At 41.7% G+C, this 20,307-nt stretch overlaps 2 long non-coding RNA genes across 2 annotated transcripts; one reads left to right on the forward strand and one right to left on the reverse strand.

Moving 5' to 3' along the window:
- Positions 1–41: 41 nt before the first annotated feature.
- LOC130575389 (uncharacterized) lies at positions 42–7,125 on the reverse strand. The gene is made up of 3 exons (XR_008965558.1): positions 6,797–7,125; positions 3,304–3,384; positions 42–496 (listed from the first exon to the last, which is right to left on the reverse strand). It is a non-coding gene; the product is annotated as an uncharacterized LOC130575389 (long non-coding RNA).
- A 200-nt stretch (positions 7,126–7,325) lies between these two features.
- LOC130575388 (uncharacterized) lies at positions 7,326–20,291 on the forward strand. Its single transcript, XR_008965557.1, has 6 exons — positions 7,326–7,351; positions 8,732–9,626; positions 10,006–10,063; positions 13,638–13,844; positions 17,190–17,540; positions 19,696–20,291. It is a non-coding gene; the product is annotated as an uncharacterized LOC130575388 (long non-coding RNA).
- The last annotated feature ends 16 nt before the right edge of the window (positions 20,292–20,307 follow it).

Genomic DNA, 20,307 nt, shown 5'->3' on the forward strand with positions numbered 1-20,307 from the left:
TCCTCAGATAAAGCATGACTCGCTCTCTGAAGGATCAAGATAAAGATGACCTGGTCAAATAATTCTTGAATGTCACCTACCTGGTACTTATGTAGGGAAGAGAACTGCATTTCTTCAAAGAATTTCAAAAGTATCTATTTATTCTGGACTTTTCCTCTATAGTTAGCCTTCTTTGAAAATCCTTAACATGTGAATTTGCAGTTGCAAAATGGGCTTGAGAATGAAGGCAGGACAAAAGAGGACCTTGATCACTTCCCTGCTATCTCTTCAGTGGAGGAATTGTGCAGTTTGCACATAGATGGTCATGCTTTATAGATTTGCTGTGGAGAAAAAACAAAACACCTTTCCTGAAGTACATGGGGATAACCTTGTTTCTTCTGCTTGATGTGCATTTCCTGGTGTCTGCTTGATGTCCAAGTCTGTAGATGTGCATTTCCTGGTGTCTGCAAGAGTGACTGTCACCTTAAAGTAGGGCAGCTCAAGGAAGCTTTTTCTCCTGCAAGATAAAAAAAAAAAAATGCTCCATTCAAAAGCACAGAAGGAAYATGTGAATGAAAGCAGCATTTGCAGCTTTATGCATAAGGTACAGGCAGTGAAAGAACTGCATGCTCTAAGCAACACAAGCATTGATTTCCAGTGTCTCAAAGTGAATTTCACATATTCACAAAGAAGTTAATTTCTTCGATTATATACAAGGAAAGAGAAGAATCCACTCTCCTTTGAGCACTGATAGAGATCAGGCTCAAGCCACTTAATACAACAGATGCTGCATTCTCATAGCATGGTGTGAAAGCCACAGAAGGGGTTATGATTAGACCTGCCCAAGCTTGTGGGCCATGTAATCCCCAGCAGGGCAGCAGTGTCAGGTTTACTGGGCTGATAGCAAACCTGAATGAAGAGAAAGACAATTATTAACTCAGAATTAAAAGCCATGTTGGTATCAGAGCTGGCAATATGGCTCTGCATGTTTGAGAACATAAATAGTCTGTCAAAGGACTCAGGTATTGCAGTTCCTGGCCCTTTCTCTCTATTGGACCATGCTACTCAACTTGTGTTCCCTATTGCTTCTTTATCTGCCTGTCACTGCTTACACTTAAAATAGAATTAATTAAGTCACTGTGCTGCACTACTTTTAGTCCAATATGTTGATAGCCACTGTTTTCCAGAAATCATCTCTTTCCTTGGAGAGAGCCTGTCTTGTTAGACTCTCTTCAGAGGGCCCAACCTCTTCTGCATATGTCTTCATCCCAGATTTTTGGGGGTAGAAATCTGCAATTGTGTCCATCTTACAAACGGCATTTCTCCATTSAGAAGCTCTTGTGTTTGCCAGAGTCATTTTTTTTATTATGTCTGACCTTAACTCCCCAGGTCCCAGTAGCAGGTGAAACTTTCCTCTGAAAAGGTGAAGGCAACACTTCTCTTCAGGGATCAGAGGGGGAAAATCCTGCATACATCTCCTTTGCATATTTAACTTCTTTGCCTCTGAAGTGGGCAACACAAGGAAGCTTGTCAAGAATTAAGTCAAAACTAATAATGCACAATGGAAGCCTCCTCTTGTAAATTAGCTTTGACTCCTTCTGTCTCAGAAGAAGGAAAGCTGTATGTGATTGGTTTTACTCCATCCACTGTTGTTTTGATATTTAGGATATTGTGAGGAATACAGAAAACAAACACTCAGGCAACACAAAGGTCAGGGTGTCAGTTTGGGTAGGTGTGAGGAATTGGATTGTGTTGGCAGTGTTTTGGTTTTTGTTGGGAAAAACATGACTTCCAGTCCAGAAACCAGGTTTCTATACTTTATAACTTCTAGCTAAGTTGGGCTCTTGTTCCTGAAGTAGAATATTGGAGAGATAAGTGAAGGTTGATTTCTTCATACATTTATTAAACAAGCAATAAATAACACCTTATTCACTTTGTAACGTGACCAGTGCCATTTCCAGACACTTCTGATTTGATCTGTGTTAATAGAACACAAGCTTCCAGACAAGGGTGCACAGAGTATCTGTCTTGCTGGATTCCTTCTTTAGCCTGTGAAACAGCATATGTTTATTTTGGCTGTCTGTATTGTGGTAATTTTTGTTCACTGGAAAAATTGACAATGTTCYGGCCTGTGCCCTGTTTTTTCTTGGTTTTTTGTTAAACTTTTCACCTCCCTATTTCTTTCCTAGACTAGCAGAAATGACCTAAAAATCATCAGGAAAAGGTGTTACATTTCTGGAGGGGGATTGCCTTTTCCAGAGTTTACCCTGCAATTATTCTCATCAGGTTATGGAAGTTGGCTAGATTTTTATATTCTTTGGTTTTCTAAGGTTCCATGTTTTGCAGARCATAACCCAAGTGCATCCTGCACTAGACTCCCTTTTCAACTGAATTTAACATAAATATGTAGTGCATACCAGCATCCTGTTCCAAACAGAAATCAGATGTGCACATTTAAGYAGTTTATTGCCACTATATCTTGTTCAGCCTTTGTTCAAAGCAAGCAGGGTCATTTGTGTCCTGCAGAACAGATAGACCTTATCCACCTAAAACCATTTCCTGCACTATTCAGCAGTGCTCTGGTTAACACTAGTAAAGTGAAAAAAGAGCTAAGTACACACGCTGAGATCTGTAATTCATTCCCTTCTCGAGAAGTACCTTTCCCATTGGGAATGAAGTCCTACTCCAAATGAAGAAGGGTGGCAGAATCTCATTMAGAAATACAGGTGATTAAAGAATGACCTCTATTCTAAAGTTGTGAACTGATTTTCTAAAGCACTGAGTCCTTGCTTGAGTAACTGAATGAACTGGCTGGACTTGGAAATGATAGAAAGTGCTGCATGTACTATTTTAAGATAAACATAGCCAAAGCCTGGAGGTGTGAAAGCAGCACTGGGGAATACTTTAAACATCAAAGAAGGATTTTTTGAATGTTTAACTGTTTGAGACCTGGACCCACGTATTTTGGTTTCAGCATGAAATGAAAAGCTCTAGTKAATTGTTTCATAGTCTGCCTTTGATCAAAATTTTGAAATTATGTGAAAATCAATCATAAGAAAACCTGGGACTGGGGTGGTAATGTTTATTTTTAAATAAACATGTATCCTTTTGATGTACAGAAGGTTTATTCCTTTTAGCACCACAACTGAAGTTTTATCATCCTGTTATTCCAAGAATGAGAAATTGCTGAAACCAGTGCAAAGGATGTAACGACACAGCCCACCAGAGGCCAGTATTTAAACTTTGAACTACTCAAAGTCATATTTGTCCAGCGTAAAGGGACTCAGGCTTCTTCCTGGGAATGCAACAAGCTAGACAACTTACCTGAACTGAGGGACAGAGAAGGGTTCAGCAATGGTGGTGAAAGCTCCTATCCCTTGGTGGGAACAACCAGGACTTTATCAGCTGGGATTAAAAAGGTAAAACTTACATAAACATATATTCTCAAGAATGTCATAATACTTTGTACTCTGTGGCTGTGGTCAGGCAGGGTAGAAATTGGCAATGTGAGTCCAATAACTTAAGACTCATAATTGTTTTGCTTTTCCTTTCCTTCCTTTTCCAAGAAAGGAACCTTGTGAAGTACCACTCTGAAGTGTAACTAATTTTCATGTTAAAAAAAGTTTGTGGCCAAGGATGAAAATTTTGATCTGGCAAAAGAAATGTAAGTAAAGGGAATTCCATTTTTAAGGTGAAAGGAGGTGGAGGGTGGATGGTTGTCTGACCTTTATGCCATGTCACTGTGAGCTTTCGTCGGATTTGAAAATCCAAATCTGAAGGCATGCCAAGCAGAGCAGGCRAGCAAAGCAGCATCTCTTCTCATTTTAGCACTTGGTGCTGCTGCTCTGGATTTGCCCTGTAATGGCTGAGGGCAAGATACATCTTTTTCAAGGGCTTCAGGTATTATAGGGCAGCATCTCATCTCTTCCAAACCTGTCCAAATCATTGCTGTCACCAGCACCAATGATCATTGTTACACAGGAATAAAAGGATGAGAACAGGACTGTGAGACAGGGTGGCAAAGGGGGTGGGAACACCTATGGGCAGACCAGGCATCAGGAGACAGAACATTTGTGCATCATACAGGCAGYCCTGGAGGCAACAGCCAGCTCAGCATGTAGATCAGAATATGTCTATTCTGATAAGGGAAAGGATCTCCTCAGAAGGATGCCCAAAACAGAGCACTTTTGGCACATCTTTAATTCCTGCTGGCAACAAAGCCAAGTCTCAAGATCATATGGCCTTGACATTGTCTCTCCTGTGGCTATATCTTCTAGGTTGCCATGCATAATCCTAGACTTATCATTTGTGCCCCCAAGTTTTGGAAAGGCTTTTGGGTTGATTTTCTCTTGCCCCAAGATCTTTCAGCAGCATAACAACTGTGTCAGAGGCTGCAATTCCTTACTGTGTGTGTTTTGCCACAGAACACTTTTTAAAACTAGGGAGCTACAGATTCTAGATGACTAATACTCATCCCTCAAGGACTACAATCAAATAATTCAGTTTTTCCCCAAATTGCCCTCTATGCATGGACCAATCTTGGAATAGCTATAGACAGCTATAGAAGTGCCACTGGAAGCAGGTTATCTGGTGACAGAACCTTTTCCTACAATATGGTCCCATGGCCTCCCCAGGTGATGCACCCCAAGCTGRCAAAGGGTGGGATGCATTTGTGCAGTGAGTTCTGCCTTCATCTAAGGGGAGAGTGTGTAGTTTTATTCTTCTCATAGGCCGGCACTGCTACTGCAAGACTGCATCAGCCCCTGCATSAGCGTTTTTATTAGAAATGTTTTCTCTTGCTTCGATTATCTTGGCTTAAAGCACCATTTTACTGTCTCAGCACTGCAGYGAGGATAATGACACTGTTCCCAGCCACTGGGAGCAGGGTATGAACAGCTAGTGGTGGAATTCACAAATTCCCCTGTACATGATACACTTTGGAGAGCTGGGGAGAGAGGTCCTTGATTAGAAAGAAGTACAGTGAAATAGTCYAAATGAATAAGCTGAAATAATTCAAGCCTGGTAGTCAAATTTCTGTTGATTTTCCTGGTATAAAATGGAGACATTTTGCTATTAACCACAGAAAAATAACTCAGCTTCAGAGAGGGGTGTTTTTCATGGAGTTTTAGAAATTTGTATTCAGGGACAGTTCCTTACTTCTCAGTTTTTGGGGGAAAAAMCCCAAGTTTTACTTGAACTTAACAACTAGTTAATACTAAAACTAAATGGCTTCATTCTGATAGAAGAATGTAGCTTTTTGAAGTTTTCTGCAATTAAACAGTTTAAAGCAGAAGGACTTAAACTGTGGATGTTTACCTAGACAYAGGGCATGAGCAGCACTCAAGAGAGTGCAGCTTGTGTGGAATGGAGCAAGTTCTAATGGGTTGTTTGATACATCCAGTTGTGATGCCTTCTCGAATGACATCTGACATCAAAGCACCTCACAGCACTCCTGCACAGCAAGGCAGCCCCATTTTCCCATTGTCTAGATGACAAGATACGTGCAGAGAGAGAAAATKACTTGCCCAAAATCCTGCAGAAATTCAGGAATGAAATGAGGAATTGATCAGCAGCCTCCTACAGACAGTCAGCACCCTTCCTACTGCACAAATCTTTCTCTCTCTAGAGTTTAGGTGATGAGCAGTAGCTTTATATTTTGGGACTCCTTGTTGTATCCACTCTTTCCCACTCCKGATAGATAAATCCTGCAATGAGTACCTTGCTGTTTGCTTAATTAACACACTTTTCCTCCAAGCAAAGTGGTTTCCCAGAAGTCTCTGCCTTGTTGAAATCTAGCAACATTCTGACATGCTCCTTGGAGATCCTTGCTGGAGAAAGCCTTCCTGAATTTGTGGGAAAACCTTGCCCACTGAAAACACCCAAGGGTGAGTGAAAAATATTTTTTCTGGAAGACCTTTACCTAGTGTGTGCCATTAACTGACAGTATTTCTGGAAGACCTTTACCTAGTGTGTGCCATTAACTGACATCCAGGTATGTTCACTCACCTCATGCAAGGAAATACTGTCTGTCATCTTCTATAACCAGAAGAGTAGTAAACAAAATGAGGTGCAAACTGCAATTATCTATATCCATCCACACTGGTTTTAGATATTTTTCATGGATGAATCAAATCAGTGGAAAAGCTGCTTGTCCTTATTGATTTAAATRCAGCAGTTCTTGTTTATGCAAAACTCATGATTGAGTGATTTGGCTGGGGCTGGAAGAATGTGACCTTTAATGCATAAGTAAATAAGTCTTTCCATCATGTATAATCTCTCCCATATGACAGATCTGTGACTGTCTAAAGTGACAGAAAGATCATATGAATCTTTATTTTTTGACATACATTATCACAAAAAGTCACAAATCATTCCTGTCAGTGTGCAGAGACCTGCTAATGAAACTATTTCATTCCATAGTGGTATCTGTGATGGATGTAAAGTTGTAAGAAGYAGTCAGTGAAATAAAGCAAGGTTAATCTAATCTCTTCGATAAAGCAGAGAGGAAAAGAAACCATGRTTTAAATAAACTCAGAGAAAGTAAATAACAGGCCTCTGTTCCATTTCACTCATTCTTTCCTTAATTCCAATGTTTCTTCTGGAATTTTAGGAGAAAAATCAATATTCTGAGCTAAAGTTAAAAGCAAACCAAGCTCTAATGTAAGGAGGAGAGAGTGGGTACCAATAGAAGAAGGATCCAGAATTATTTTGACAGTATTTTTAAGCAGCATGTGTGATTAGGTAGTTGTTGTTTTTTTTTTTAATTCCCACACTAAAAACTAACAAAGAAAAACTTAGACACTAGAGTATTCCTTACCAACAATAAGAAGGTCCCAGTTTGCAGTCAGCCTGCTGCAGTTGTGCCACTTCCAAATTCTTTTTGTATTTGAAATACTGTTGGTGTGCAGATAGGTGCTTCTGATCAACAGAAAAACAGCATTAGAGCAAGAACCATTATTTTTGTTACTTAGTTTTGTGTTTAGCCTCCAAAATACATCACTATCAGTGGGAAGACTTCTGTCTGTTTCTGGGGCTTTAGGAAGGCTGTGAGGAGCCTTTGGAGAGGAGGCGGAACTGGATTTGGCCTCAGAATTTCTGTCCTCAGAGATTCTGGGTTTTCAACAGGCCAGTTTCTTCAGTGATTAAAAAAACCACTGATGTAAACCCAAATATAAAGAGGAATTCCCTAATACATTTGTCATACTCACTCCCTATCAGCCCAGCCTACATGGAGGTCTTGCTTATTGCTTTCTCTGGTTTTATTTTTTTTTTTATCTTTCCAATCTGAATGCTGTTCCTGASATGACACAGATAACTACAAGTGCAGTGTCCAGTACCTACACCAATGCCATGTCCTTGATCGTGACTAAAGGTAAGCTCTGGAGATCTGGCTTGGCGGTTGCTAGGCCAGATACTACCAGTTAAGCTTGTAAGAATTCTGAAGTTAGACAAAGGGAAGATTTGCTGCAAGTAGAGGGGGATGTAGCAGGGTGGAAGGATCTACCYCCTACCTAGGCACCTACAGTCTTCTGTGGCTGAGAGGAAACTCTGTTGTGCAGAGAATKATAGGTAATGTTTGTTCTCAGACCCATGAGGTTCTTTGTACAATGTCAGCATCAACTGCAGACAAGCATTTGAGGGTCAGAATTGGTGGGCCAAACTGTAACTATCTTTTCTTACATGTCTCTGCAACTGTCATGATTCACTCGTCTTTTTAGTCTGGAACAGAAATTTAACTTGTACAAATCATAAACCAAACCGCAATTACCAGAGCRCCCATGTGAAAACACCTTTCAAGAGAGAGCAGATTTCAATTTGAAGCCTGGTTATTACACATAATAAGCCAAATTCTCCACTGATGTCAGTGTGGAAGGGTGTTAGTCACTCCTGAATTTGGACCAGTTTTAGCAGAGAAGATGGGAATGATAAAATGCACCTTGGCACTGTTTTTTCAGTGCAAATGGAATTTGCTCAAACACTGTTGCAGCACTTTGGAGTGAGTGGATGGGTCTGGGCATAATGACAATGATCTTTTTTTCATCAGCATGTTCTTCCTATGACCAGCCAAATATGTGTCTGCTTTTTGGAAAAAAAAAAAAAAAAAAAAAAAAGCCACACATTTTATATAGCAAACTTGTTTTTAATCAGTGCTGAGTAACAATGATGCTGCCCACCTGCCTTATCTTTTATTGTAGCAGGACCATCTCTTCAAGATGAGGTTTTCCATAAGCATCATCTTTTAAACAAAATAATGTTTTATTTAAGCCCTAGGCAAGGCTTGGGCACAAGCTGTTTGGTGGTGTGGCAGATTACCTTACTTAACCAACCAGTGATCCTGTGCCAGGCACTGCAGCATTCTTGACAGGTAAAGCAGTAATATGGCAGTCATCCTTCAGACATCCTTCAGATGGTTCCAGGTATGCTTGCAGATGTCATCTGCAGTGGCCTGAAACCACTTACTTTACCATGACCCAGGGTAAAGAAGAGAAAAAGGAACAGAGCTRTGGTAGAAGAACTGAACAGAAAAGCATTGTCTTGGATAACCTGCTTTACAGGATAATGTGCAACTTTTTGTGAGCATTAGGAGCTGTAGTTAGCTTAATTTTTACTGAACTTAAAGGAGTGAATAGGTCTTTCTGCTACCACATGAGAAATCAAAAGTATTTCACTGACATTTTGCTGTTTAGTGTAGGAATTTGGATATCAAGAATTAACATAAGACTGAATGTTTGTCTTTTTGGTACTTTAACAGATGTGCTCCGTAACTCCTGACAGAATAGGAATCACTGAAAGTGACTGAACAACAAAAAGCAATGCTTGAAATCCCTGGCAAAGAAAGTGCAAATCTTCACTTAGAAGCTCAATGGGAAGGAGTCAAAGTGGGATGAGAAGTATGAATGGTTATTCAACAGATGATGGATTGGCCCACACTGTGAAAATTAAGAGTGTTCAGCCCAGTTACTTTAAAGACTCAGGTGTTAAGATTRGAGATCTAGTACAGAACACTGTGCTCTTCATTGATCACAAGTGATGGGAAGCAAACATCTTTGCACAGTAGGTGGATCAAGTATGAGACATCAAGGTTTGAGGTGCAAAATCCATGAAGCAGAAACACAAATGCCCAGAGCTCGAGCTAACAGAATTGGAAGCCATAGTCTTATAAAACTAGAGTGTAGAGAGGCAAGCAGAGGAGAAACAAGACATTCTTTTCACACTGAAAGTAAAGTCACAAGCCTGGAACCTCTCTTGCACAGGAGCCCATGCTATATCCTGCAAAGACAAAGACCCCTGTTGTAATTTATAAGGTGCTTGCTGGTATGTGCCAATTTTTCTTGCCGATCTGGTCTCCTGTATCAGAGGTTCAAATTTAGTTTGTCAGCAATCTCAGCAACATCCAAGCAAAGAGAAAGGGAAAAGCCTGCCTGGAGCATGTGCTAACTCCTGAAGGTGTCACCCTGAAGGGGATGAAGAATGGATGAGTGATAGASAGGTCTCCTGAGTACACTATGCAGTGAGAAAGGAAGAGAGCAGAGGTTACCATGTCATGCTGCTGAGCTGAGTGGCTTGGGAGGTTGCACAGTGATCACAGCATCCACAAGAGAGTGACCCTAATGGGCAGTGCAGCAGTGCCAGTGCAGCTGTGGGAGGTAAGTGTGGATGGCTCAAGGGAGGAAGAGGAGGAGGAATATTTAGTCTTTACACTGTTCTTCAGTGAACTCTCCAATGGAGCAGTCTCCAATGTCACAGCTGTTTTGCTGTAACACCCAGGAAACCTGTAAAATAACACCAATCTGCAGCCTTTTTATTGTTTAACACGGAATCAGCTGTTAGTCTGTACCTCCTATTGATAGCATGAAGGTAATAATTAAGGAATTCTCTTTGCTGTATGAAGTGGTAGAAGCATAAAGCAGTAAATCTTCCATTTAGGTCCTTACACMGGTCACCTAAACCAGCCTAGTAAAATGTATCATGCGTTGTATTTTAGTCAGGGTTTCCCTAATGAATTCTTATCCTGATTCTTTATAGTGACCCATGGGACATTTGACTGCAGTCTGCTGAGGACCAGTAGCACAACATGAGGCTGGTAAATATTTAATATCRCATTAATTTTGTGAATTAATTTTGCAGTAGCATTATTGATGCTGTAAGAATGATAAGAAGCAGGAAGAAAAGTTGGGAAGTTTAGCTTCATGCTCTCAGCTTAGGCTGGAGGAAAATTTCAAAGTCAGAGTGTGGATTTTAGTGACTGTTAGGTCTTTGAGATGACTTCTGTTAGATGTGTACCAGCTTTGAACTATGTCCAAGAGCAAAAGCATTTTGAGACCGTTTTACACATTTTCACCAAAAGCATTTTAAGACCATTTTGAAATGAACAATGTAGGAAGAGGATAAAATGATGCCTCTGTGTCCTTCACAGGCTCAGTAACAGCTGAATGTTCTGTTAGTGGTATGGTAGGAAGGAAATTACTGGGGCTAAAAGAAGCTCAGCTGTGAGAGCATGTGACAGCAGGCAGATTTTTCTCCCATGGAAGATGGGAGCCCTAGTGCCAACCCCTGACAAGTCTCTGAGGCTGGTCCTGTGTTTTCTGTGCCAGGTGATGCCCTGGCTCCTGCAAGATGGGTACCAGGCCTGGTGTCTGAGTGCCCTCTGTGGGCCATGGCCAGAGTGGTCTGAAAAGGACAGTATGGTGTGAGGGMCATCCCTGGTTACTCCTCTGTGACAGAAACCACCTCTGTGGCAATCCTACCTGGATGCTGTGTCTGAGCTACCTCTGATTCCTGTGCACACTGGAGTTGTAGTCTGGTGTCTCAGTTACTGATTCACCTCTCCCCATGCAGAGCCCAAATTCAGATACAAATATCGGGTAGGCAGTCCAGGGAATATTTGGCTGGTTTAGCAGCTCCTCTGGGCCAGCTGTGGGAATGGAGCAGGGCCAAGGGGCAGTTTTCTCCTGCAGTTTTTGGATTCTTATAGCTGCATTCCCTTCAGTGAGCACCTACAAAGGAGGGTGAAAACTAGTTAGGAGCAGCCTTCTTCCATCCCCTTTTCTTCCCAGGATTTCTTCCAATTTACTAAACCACTTTCCTCCTGTGATCTGTCCATTTTGTTMGGAGATCTCCCTGCTGTCAAACACCTCCTTGATGTTAGAAGTGCTCAGCTGATATCTGTTCCTATACTTCCACTGGGAATTTTTCCCAGAGACACAGTACCAAACTTGTTGGAGTTTGAGGAGTGTCTGGTTAATGTTTRGTCACACAGTTTAGTTTTAGGTAGTCCTGCAAGGACCAGAGAATTGAATTCATTCATCACTATAGGTCTCTTCCAATTTGAGCTATTCTATGACTCTGTGACATTTGCAACCATGAAGAGTGTGAATGTTCATGCTGTTAATTGGGGTTCTGACAAGCTGTGTTTTCCTGAATGATGTGAAAGTGGAAGGAATATGGTTCAAGAAGGCAAACAGGTAAAATGCCCATGGGATCGTCAGTATAATGAAAGGCTGCAAAGCCCTAATGGGACTTTGCCTGGTGTTAATCAAGGGCTTCTAACTAAGGGCAAACAGATGGACAGATCAGACAAGAACAGATCATATCCCAGACTACTGCTGTCTCAGTCTTACTAAGTTTTGGCTTTGGATCTTGGCTTTGTCAAATTTTTCTTTGCAGCCTCCTGTGAAGGTGCTTTCACATTTGCTAACCCATTTTCTCAGCCTGTAGGCTCACACTCTTTCCTACAAGGTTGGCTTCTCACCACCAACCCTTCTCCCTCTCCTGGCCTYTGATTTTCAGAGTAATCAGTGAATTATCCTCTGCATGCAAATGTGCACCCTTCAGTACATACAATGTGGCTCTTCTAGGCAGATGCACAGATCCACATAATACTGAATTCATTTTGTCCATGGATCACAGAGTAGGAGCCAGAAATCCTAACAGCTTAGACACGTTAGGGCAGGAAATTCTGATCAGAGGATTCAGGGATGTGGTTGGAAATTATGTTTGTTGCAGTGTGCTTTGTTTCCTTCCTCAATCTTTTTGTCAGGGGCAGGTTTGAAAAGGATTTGGGTAGTGAAGGAACCATCCACAAACTCATCATTGACAGTTTGGGAAGGAGCAGGGGGGGCAGAGTCCCCTTCTGCTGCAGTTTTGGGATTCTTATAGCTTCATTCGCCTCGTGCACACAGTGGGTGTAGCCATCCTGTGTCCTTCTTTTTCTTTAGCAGGTGCACACCAACACCTGCAGAATCCGTGCTTCACCAGCACCTGTGCCGTGGCATCCGTCCCCACCTGTGCCAGTGGCATTKTACAGGCTTATCTGTGTGCACGAGCAAAACCTCTTCTGTCTGCTTCTTTGTTCCCCGAGGGGAGCAAATCGAACAGTCGTGCTGGTTGATTTGAAGTCGTTAAGTCAGTGATCGAGAATTTTGGCCTGAGCCTTTACTTCAAACGTTGTTGTCATGAGCAACAAGCAAAACACCTTTTGTGAAACGATGAATAGAAAGCGCGCGTATCGCTCAGCTCTTGGCAGGCAGATGGCGCCAGATGGGCTTTCGGCGGGCACAAAGCCTCTTCCTGCCGCCTGGATCGGGACAGCGGCGATGAGACCGCTGCCCAGGCGGCGGGACAAACGGGRGTACGGCTGCTGTGTCTGCCACACTCAATATTTATCTGTGCTGCAGGAAAAAATACATCCACAGCAAAGCTTTGATATAGGGAGAGTTGATTTTCCTGAATGTCAGCAGAGACTTGTAATTTCGGAAACTACATGTTTTGTGACAAAAATAAAAGGAAAAAAAAAACTCAACAAACGTGTTTAGAATCATAGAATGGCTCGGGTTGGAAGGGACCTTCTAGGTCCAGACTTTCACTAGACCAGGTTTGTCAGAGCCCCATCCTTCTTGTGGCCTTGAATAYTGCCTGGGATGGGGCATCCACAGCTCCTCTGGACAACCTGTGCCAGTGCTTCACCATCCTCACAGTGAAGAATTTCTTCCTAGTATTTAATCTAAACCTGCTCTCTTTCAGTTTGAAGCCTTTCTGCCTTGTCCTGACACTACATGCCCTAGTAAATAATCTCTCTTGCATGCTTCCTTCAGGTACTGGGCACCTGTTGGCTTAGTTTTGGGTTTTGTTGTCATGTGCAAGACATCCTTATCATGTTCATATTWTTCTGTAACAAATGAGAGAGCATTTTCTTTACTGCACTACCTAACTTTGATTCTACTATCTTTATCATGATCTTAGTTATATATCCCCATGGGACTTTTAAGAAAGAACAGCAAAAAGGGCTTCCTCTGGTGCTTTACAAAAATGAGAAATTGCCTGGAATCAAATCTCCAGGTCCTGCTGAAGTGAGGGGCTTTGGGACTTGCTATTTCCCAGAGCTTCTTCTTTTTCTGCTGAGGTGAACAACTACAGGAGGGCGAGTGCCTCACTGTAGAAGAAACAGAAATAAATTAGCTGAATCAAACCTCAATCAATCAAAACACAAGATTTTTCCCTAAAGACTTCCACAAAATACCAAATTCTGATAGTAAAAACATGAAGGAGTGTATGAGTGGCCCAGTTTTGGACCACTKTTTTTGGGAACTTGTAGGCATAGGAAATGTGTCAGGGTTTATTTGCAGCTGCAGCTTTCAAATGTTTGCTGTTCTTTCCAGGTACTCCAGTTATTGAAGAATCTGCCCTCAAGCTTTTCACTGCACATAGCATCACTGTGAAGACCAAGCCCACTGCGAGCATCAAAGTGCCTTCCAAGGCAAAGCCGGGGCCCAAAGTCACATCAAGGRCAGCAGGGAGGAGACAGAGGAAGAGGATGTGGTTCTGGAGAAAAGCCAGTGACTGCGTTACTCACAATCAAAACCTTGGTAAGAAGAGACAGTGGAGCCATTACGCTGAATCTGAAAAATCACCGTGTCTGGAGAGGAATGTAGCAATATGAAAAGGTGCAATGGCTTCAAGGGTGGGTTTAGATTAACATTAGGAAGAAATTTAATACTGTGAGGGTAGTGAGACACTGGAGCAGTGTGTTGTGGATGCCCCATTTCTGGAAATGTTCCAGCCCAGGTTGGATGRGGCTTTTAGCAGCCTTGTTTAGTGGGAAGAGTCCCTGCCCATGGCAGAGGACTGGAAGGAGATGATCTTTAAGATTCCTTCCAACTAAAACCATTCTGGGAAAAACTAATTTGGTTAGAAAACACTGTGAACTGTCTTCTGGTAGCTATAGTTCAGGTACCTGATCTAGTTGAAACTGTCCCCACTTATTCCAGTGAGGTTGGACTGGATGAACTTGAAAAGTTCCAACCCAAACTATTCTGTRATACCTGTTGTTCCTATATATGATCCCAAATGCAAGCGGTTTTGTAGTCCCCATTTCCCAAGACCAGAGTGCATCATAGAATATGCAATTTACAARCACTAAATCTGGCCTATTGAAACATTTCAAAGGAAAATCACCACCTTGTAGTAATATTTATCACTTTTCATCTAAAGCTTTGCATTTTTGTCCAAATTCCCTGTAGATTGGGGAAGACATTTCTGAGTTGGTGTGTAAAGCACTGCAGAAAGAGCTCATTTTCAGAATAAGGACAAGAATTGAAATGTTTGCACATTTGAAGTGACCAAGGGAAGTAAGTGGCAAAGAAATAGTCTTTAGAAAAGTGTCGTGATCATGAATAAACCTAAATGTACAAATTACCTTCCAAGACTTCCTCCTATACATACRTATATTTCTTTATACATGCATATATAACACAGGCACACAATTTGGAGTCAATAAATTGTGATTGTTCTGTGTTAATTTGATTTTCTTCTATGTAGAGCCTCTGAGAGAGGCACAAGCAACTAGAGGCCAGAACATTCAGCGCCTCTGAAAGTCRCATCTATGGATTTGGGTGCCTAATTTTGACCTCCTTTCCCTGACTGAGACCAGAACTGACTTGAACAAGCGTCTGATTTTGTTGTACCCATCAGATAGCTTCCGTATGATCCATGTTTTGCACAGCTTGTGTAACACATGGGAGTGTTCCTATCAGCAGCAGCATCTGACTAACGAGACTATTGCTCTTCTTTTTCTGATAATATTTTGGTYCTTTCTTGGATTCTTTCCTCTGTCTCATTCAGAATGTTGGCATTTCATATTAATTAAATTGCAATCACTCACACTATTGTCCYGGTTTGAGCTGGGATAGAGTTAATTTTCCTCTTAGTAACTAGTACAATGCTGTGTTTTGGATTTTGTAGGAGGTTGATGTCGACAGCACATTGATGATTTTGTTGTTGCTAAGTAGTGCTTTCTCTTACTAAAGGACTTTTCAGTTTCCCATGCTCTACAGTGAGCAGGTGCATGAGAAACTGGGAGGGAGCATGGCCAGGACAGCCAGGCCCAACCTGGCCAAAGRGATATTTTTGYACCATAGACTATCATGCTCAGTATWTAAACTTGGGAGAATTAGCTGGGGCTGCCAGTGACTGCTCAGGGACAGCCCAGGCCTTGGTCAGTGGGTGATGAGCACCTGTAGCATCTCTTGGGTTTTCTTTCTTCCCCTGTCTCTCTCTCCCTCTCTCTCTCCCTCTCTCTCTCTCTCTCTCTCTCTCTCTCTCTCTCTCTCTTCTTTTCATCTTCTTGGTTTATCTCAGTCCAAAAGCAATAGGAAAATTAAATTAGCGATCCCTTGGGAATACTTTTATGAGGGATTAGAGAGTTGTGTACTTACAACACGTATGTCACTCAGTACCAGATTCCACATGGATGGTTTTCTGCAGGATGCAAAACAAKTTCCATGCAATAGCTGTGAGCTGTGCTGTCCCTGGACTCCCCAGGATTCCCTAGACCTCTCATTGCAAAGGCTCCCATCAATATGTTTCCTCCACTCTGAGGAAATGTCTAGTTTTCACACATGTTACTATGCTCGTCAGTCCCCAACAAACCTTTTAAAAGAAAACTCTTGTAGGATTCATGAAAGTTGCTTATACTCTTTTGTTTTAATGCTGGAGTTTTAGTTGTTAAGAATCTGTGCCTAGTTCTGAACTGATCAATACCACAGACAAGCCCCAAAGGATTAGAGTAGCCTCAGAAATGCTGAAATGGGCAGGTTTTATTTTGTGTCACTTACAGAGAATTCTTTCTCTATATGACTAAAGCATTTTACAAACAAAAGGCTGTCAGATGCCATCAATAAATAGCCTAAACTATTGATGGAATCCTGTAATAGATACAGGGGCCTTAGCAGTTGCACATAATTCAGAATAAAAGACTGGCAAGTGTGGAAGCCAGTATAGCTGAAAAAACAGAGAATTCTATGTAGTAAATGAAAGCCTTGAGGTTAAATAGTTACTCAGATGGGAAAGCATTCAGGCCCTTTACATCAGAAGACGACACAAAACCAATTTAAAGGCTGGAGCTGTGACTCTTCTCCTATCTGAAGACTTGCATTAGGCTTAGGCTGTCCATATGCACCATATTCCTTATGACCCCTGCATTCATATGAGAGTCCTGTATAAAAGCCATTAGCATCAAGTTTGTTACGGCACTGGCTGAYGTTTTTGGTGCCAGGGGGAAGGTTCTTGCATTTTGGCTGAGAATTTCAGAGCAGTACTTGTATTTGGATACACAACTSCCTACTCATTTGATTAAAAACAACATATGGCTTTTTTTAACAGACCATCTTTTGCTTTTCTCATGTATTATGGAGGYTGCTGCAAGGTGGGCTAGAGAGCAAAAACCAAGATCTGTATTTTTTTAATTACTATTAATTAGGGTTTATGTAATCTTTGGCAAATAAATTTGAAGAACATTAATAGGATCTTGCAAGTCAGTAAGCACATTCCCTAATCCCAGTCCAGATAGCACCTGACCACTTCCCACAGTACACTAAGAGGGATTTATTAAACAAGAAGAGACACAAGGTACTCAAAGTCGTAGAAAACAGATTATAGGAAATGTACTGCAGAGCTCACCAGCCAGCTAGGAAGAGACAGAAGCAAACTTTTAATGCTAAACAGCTCTTCTAAACACATGTGGAAAATGAGCAGTGGGAAGTGCTCATAGTAGATTCCCAGATGATTCTGTGCCAGATGGAGTGAGGTTTTTTCTTAAATGGCCAGCCTGGAAACAGGGTCTCCATTATGTGCCATGTTAGGAACTGGATTACTTTGCTGGACAGAATTTGCTCTGTGTTTATTAAGGCTCTTTCTACCCCAAAAYCCTGCAGGTTCAGCATCTTGAAATGGGACCAGCTCTGTGTTCACATCTGCAAGCTGTGGACTCTCCTGCTGTCACAGAGCTTTCAGGACTGCTGAAGGTGGTGGATTTTTCAACTCCAGCCTTGGCTTAACCTGGCAGGTAGCAGACTGGGGAGATGTGCTGCCAGGATCCACACTACAGATATGAGTTGATGACACCAAAGAGTGGACAAAATGCACCAAGATAGCGAACTCGAGTCCCACATATAGTGTGGGAAGCTTGCAGAAGAGACAAATACTACTACTGAGCCCAAGTTATAAATGGAGCTGGTATGGGAGAAGCAGTGTTGTTAGAGGAATTCKAGCAATGCCACCTTCAGGTAAGACCTGCAATATCCACCTAGCTGAAGCTCCTTTCCATCAGCTGTTACATTCTTTTGTTTTTAACATTTATCACATTTTGTGAAGTTTTATCAAATTCATCTTGCACAAAAAAAAAACCCATTTAACCAGMTCTGCTGGTTTTTGTTCAGTTTTCAGAGGTTTTGAGAGGAGATGGAGAGGAGCACAAAGTTGTGCAGTCCTTGAGCCAGTTTTAAATCATTCTGCCATCCTTCTTGCTAGGCTCTCCCCTGAATGAGTGTGTCAGGTCTAATGGTGTAATAGTTGTTTTTTTGCCATCATATGATTTTTAACATCACAYCCTCACATGTGTTTACAGAGGTCAYTATTGGAAGATTCTCTGATTCCTGACACAGATTCACTAGTCTGAGTATGTATTAGGACAGTTGATGCTATAGTAAACAGAMCATCATGTTTGAACCAGCCATTTGCTGTAAATATGTGGTGTTACTGAAATAAGGATTATAATCCTTTCAGGCCCTCAGTGTGAACTGGATGAGCAATCAGCGTTCTGGCACCTAAAGTTGAAATAATATTAGCAGAGGTCATGCTTCAAGTACACTTATTATGTCTTGAGAATGAAGATATGCATGAGAATAACCTGCCATGAAATCCCCAGATTGCTTACTAATTGAGCTAGAAAAGCATTTAAATCTTTATTGCTTAGAACTTGTGTGCTTAATTATTAATTAGAAAATGCAGGTTTTTGTCTAAGATCCCATGTGACAAAGCATGGTGCTGACTGTCCTCAGCAGCAGTAAGGCCAGCAGGAAAAGATGATTCACGATTCATGTTATATAGCACCTATTTCTGTAGAGCAGAAGGACATTCAGGTTTGGCTGGGGAAGTCTCAGAAAGCACCAATATAAAAAAAAAATGGTAATTTCTTTGCTAAGTCTCCATTTTGGAATGACACAACCCATCCATGCAGCATGGCTTCATTACTGTAGCTTCAAATAAAGAAACACCAAAAAATCTCAGACTGTAGGCTCCAGACCAACTTCTCTGCTGTGGCATGGAACATGCAATACTGTGCTGAAGAGCATGAGAAGTCCTGTAGGAAACAGACATTATGCAAAGCTGTTTATGGCAGAATTTGAACAGTAAATTCATCAAATGAGGCATTAAAGCTGCTTTTCTTTTGTTCTCATACATGTATTACATATAAACTACATTTCTTTCTGATATATTTTTACATTATATTTTAATATTCCTGTCCCACCAGCCTCACCTGAAACTGTCCCGAATAGTAAGCAGTTGATTGCATTGATGTTGCCCCTGTGGTTGCACAGCTATAAGGAGAAGAGCTGGCAATATTGCAACCCTTACCCTTACTGCCTTCTGCTGAAACAGTCTGAAGGTTCCTCCTTCTAGTCTCTGACATGACTCAACAGACTGAAGAATGCACAGAAAAGTACAGCCAATCTCCCGCTCTCTTARTTTTTTCATTTTTCTCTCTCTGTCTGTTTTCCTCTTATTCCCACCCACCCAGGTTTGATCTGACTGTGAGGCTGAAGAGCCACATGGTGGTTTGTGCTGGGAGAGCACCATGCCTTCGCACAGCTTTGCTACAAGATTCTGCTTCTGTCAGAGCAGAAATCCTGCAATTAGTGCTTTCCTGGGCATCTGGTGAAATACAGCTGCAGGGTTTTCCAGCCTTCAATCTCCTTTGGCCTTTATCACAAGCTGTCACTTTGGTTTAAAAGTTGACTATTGGAGAAAACTCATGCAGAGCTTCAGGTTCACAAAGTCCTGCATAACTTCTCACTGTTTTTATGGCAAGCCTTTTTATAGGCCTCCCTGTAATGGTGGAAGGACTTCTGTGCACACAAGTTTGTCARCTGCACAGCCCAGCCCTGCACAGGGGAGAGCACCAATGCTCAACAAACCGTAAAACATTGGGGAGGCTCTGTGAGTCACCGTGAGAAGCAGAATTTTTCAAGCATGCAACTACAGTTCATGTTAGGTGAAGAGAAATCATTCTTGATTAAACCTTGAGTGACCAAGACAATGCTTGAGGTCCCAACACTGTCCTGTTTGAGGTACAATTTATATTGACATGGATGTTGAGCTTATTCTGTAGTTGCTAACAGCAATTTATGTGCTTTTCTTTTGTTGTTTTTTTATGCCTAGACTACTGCGTAAGATGAGGCTCCACAAGACCTTGCAGAATGAGCCCCATTGCAAGAAGGTACCTCTCAGTTTAAATTGTACACATTGGTCTGTATCACGCCAGATGTTTACCCTCAGCTTTCAAGATGATTAAACTAACGAAATGCAGCATAAGGTTGTTTGGAATCTCTCAGGCCACGCCAGCTGCGTGCACTTTGCTGTGGACAGAGCWTGCCATTGGCTTTGCACATTGAAGAAATCTCCAGGATTGGTGTCCTAGAAATATTTTTCTATCAGGCTGATTATGTACAAGTAGCTCCTGYAGCCCCAGACATCCTTGTTGTGCTCAAAGATGAGCTTTGTTTCTGTTCTGCCCAAGCCAGGAAGCAGAATTTTATAGTTGCAGCTGTCTTGGCCAGTTCTCCCCACCAGTGCCAATGGTTTGGCAAAAAGAGGAAGAACAAGAACCATTCCAGTCCTGATCTACAGCACCAAGTGATTTGTTTCTGCCCTGTACCAGATTATCCTCAACAAGAGTTGCAGRGATATCTTTTATAGCATTAATATGTAAGCTGCAGTTAGAGTGTAGAGAAAACTCAGCACCTGCATCACCTTGGGGTACTGATAGGAGGT

This window comes from Malurus melanocephalus, unplaced genomic scaffold (genome assembly GCF_030028575.1).
Source record: "Malurus melanocephalus ecotype Western Australia unplaced genomic scaffold, MMel_1.1 scaffold_106, whole genome shotgun sequence".
Classification (NCBI taxonomy): domain Eukaryota; kingdom Metazoa; phylum Chordata; class Aves; order Passeriformes; family Maluridae; genus Malurus; species Malurus melanocephalus.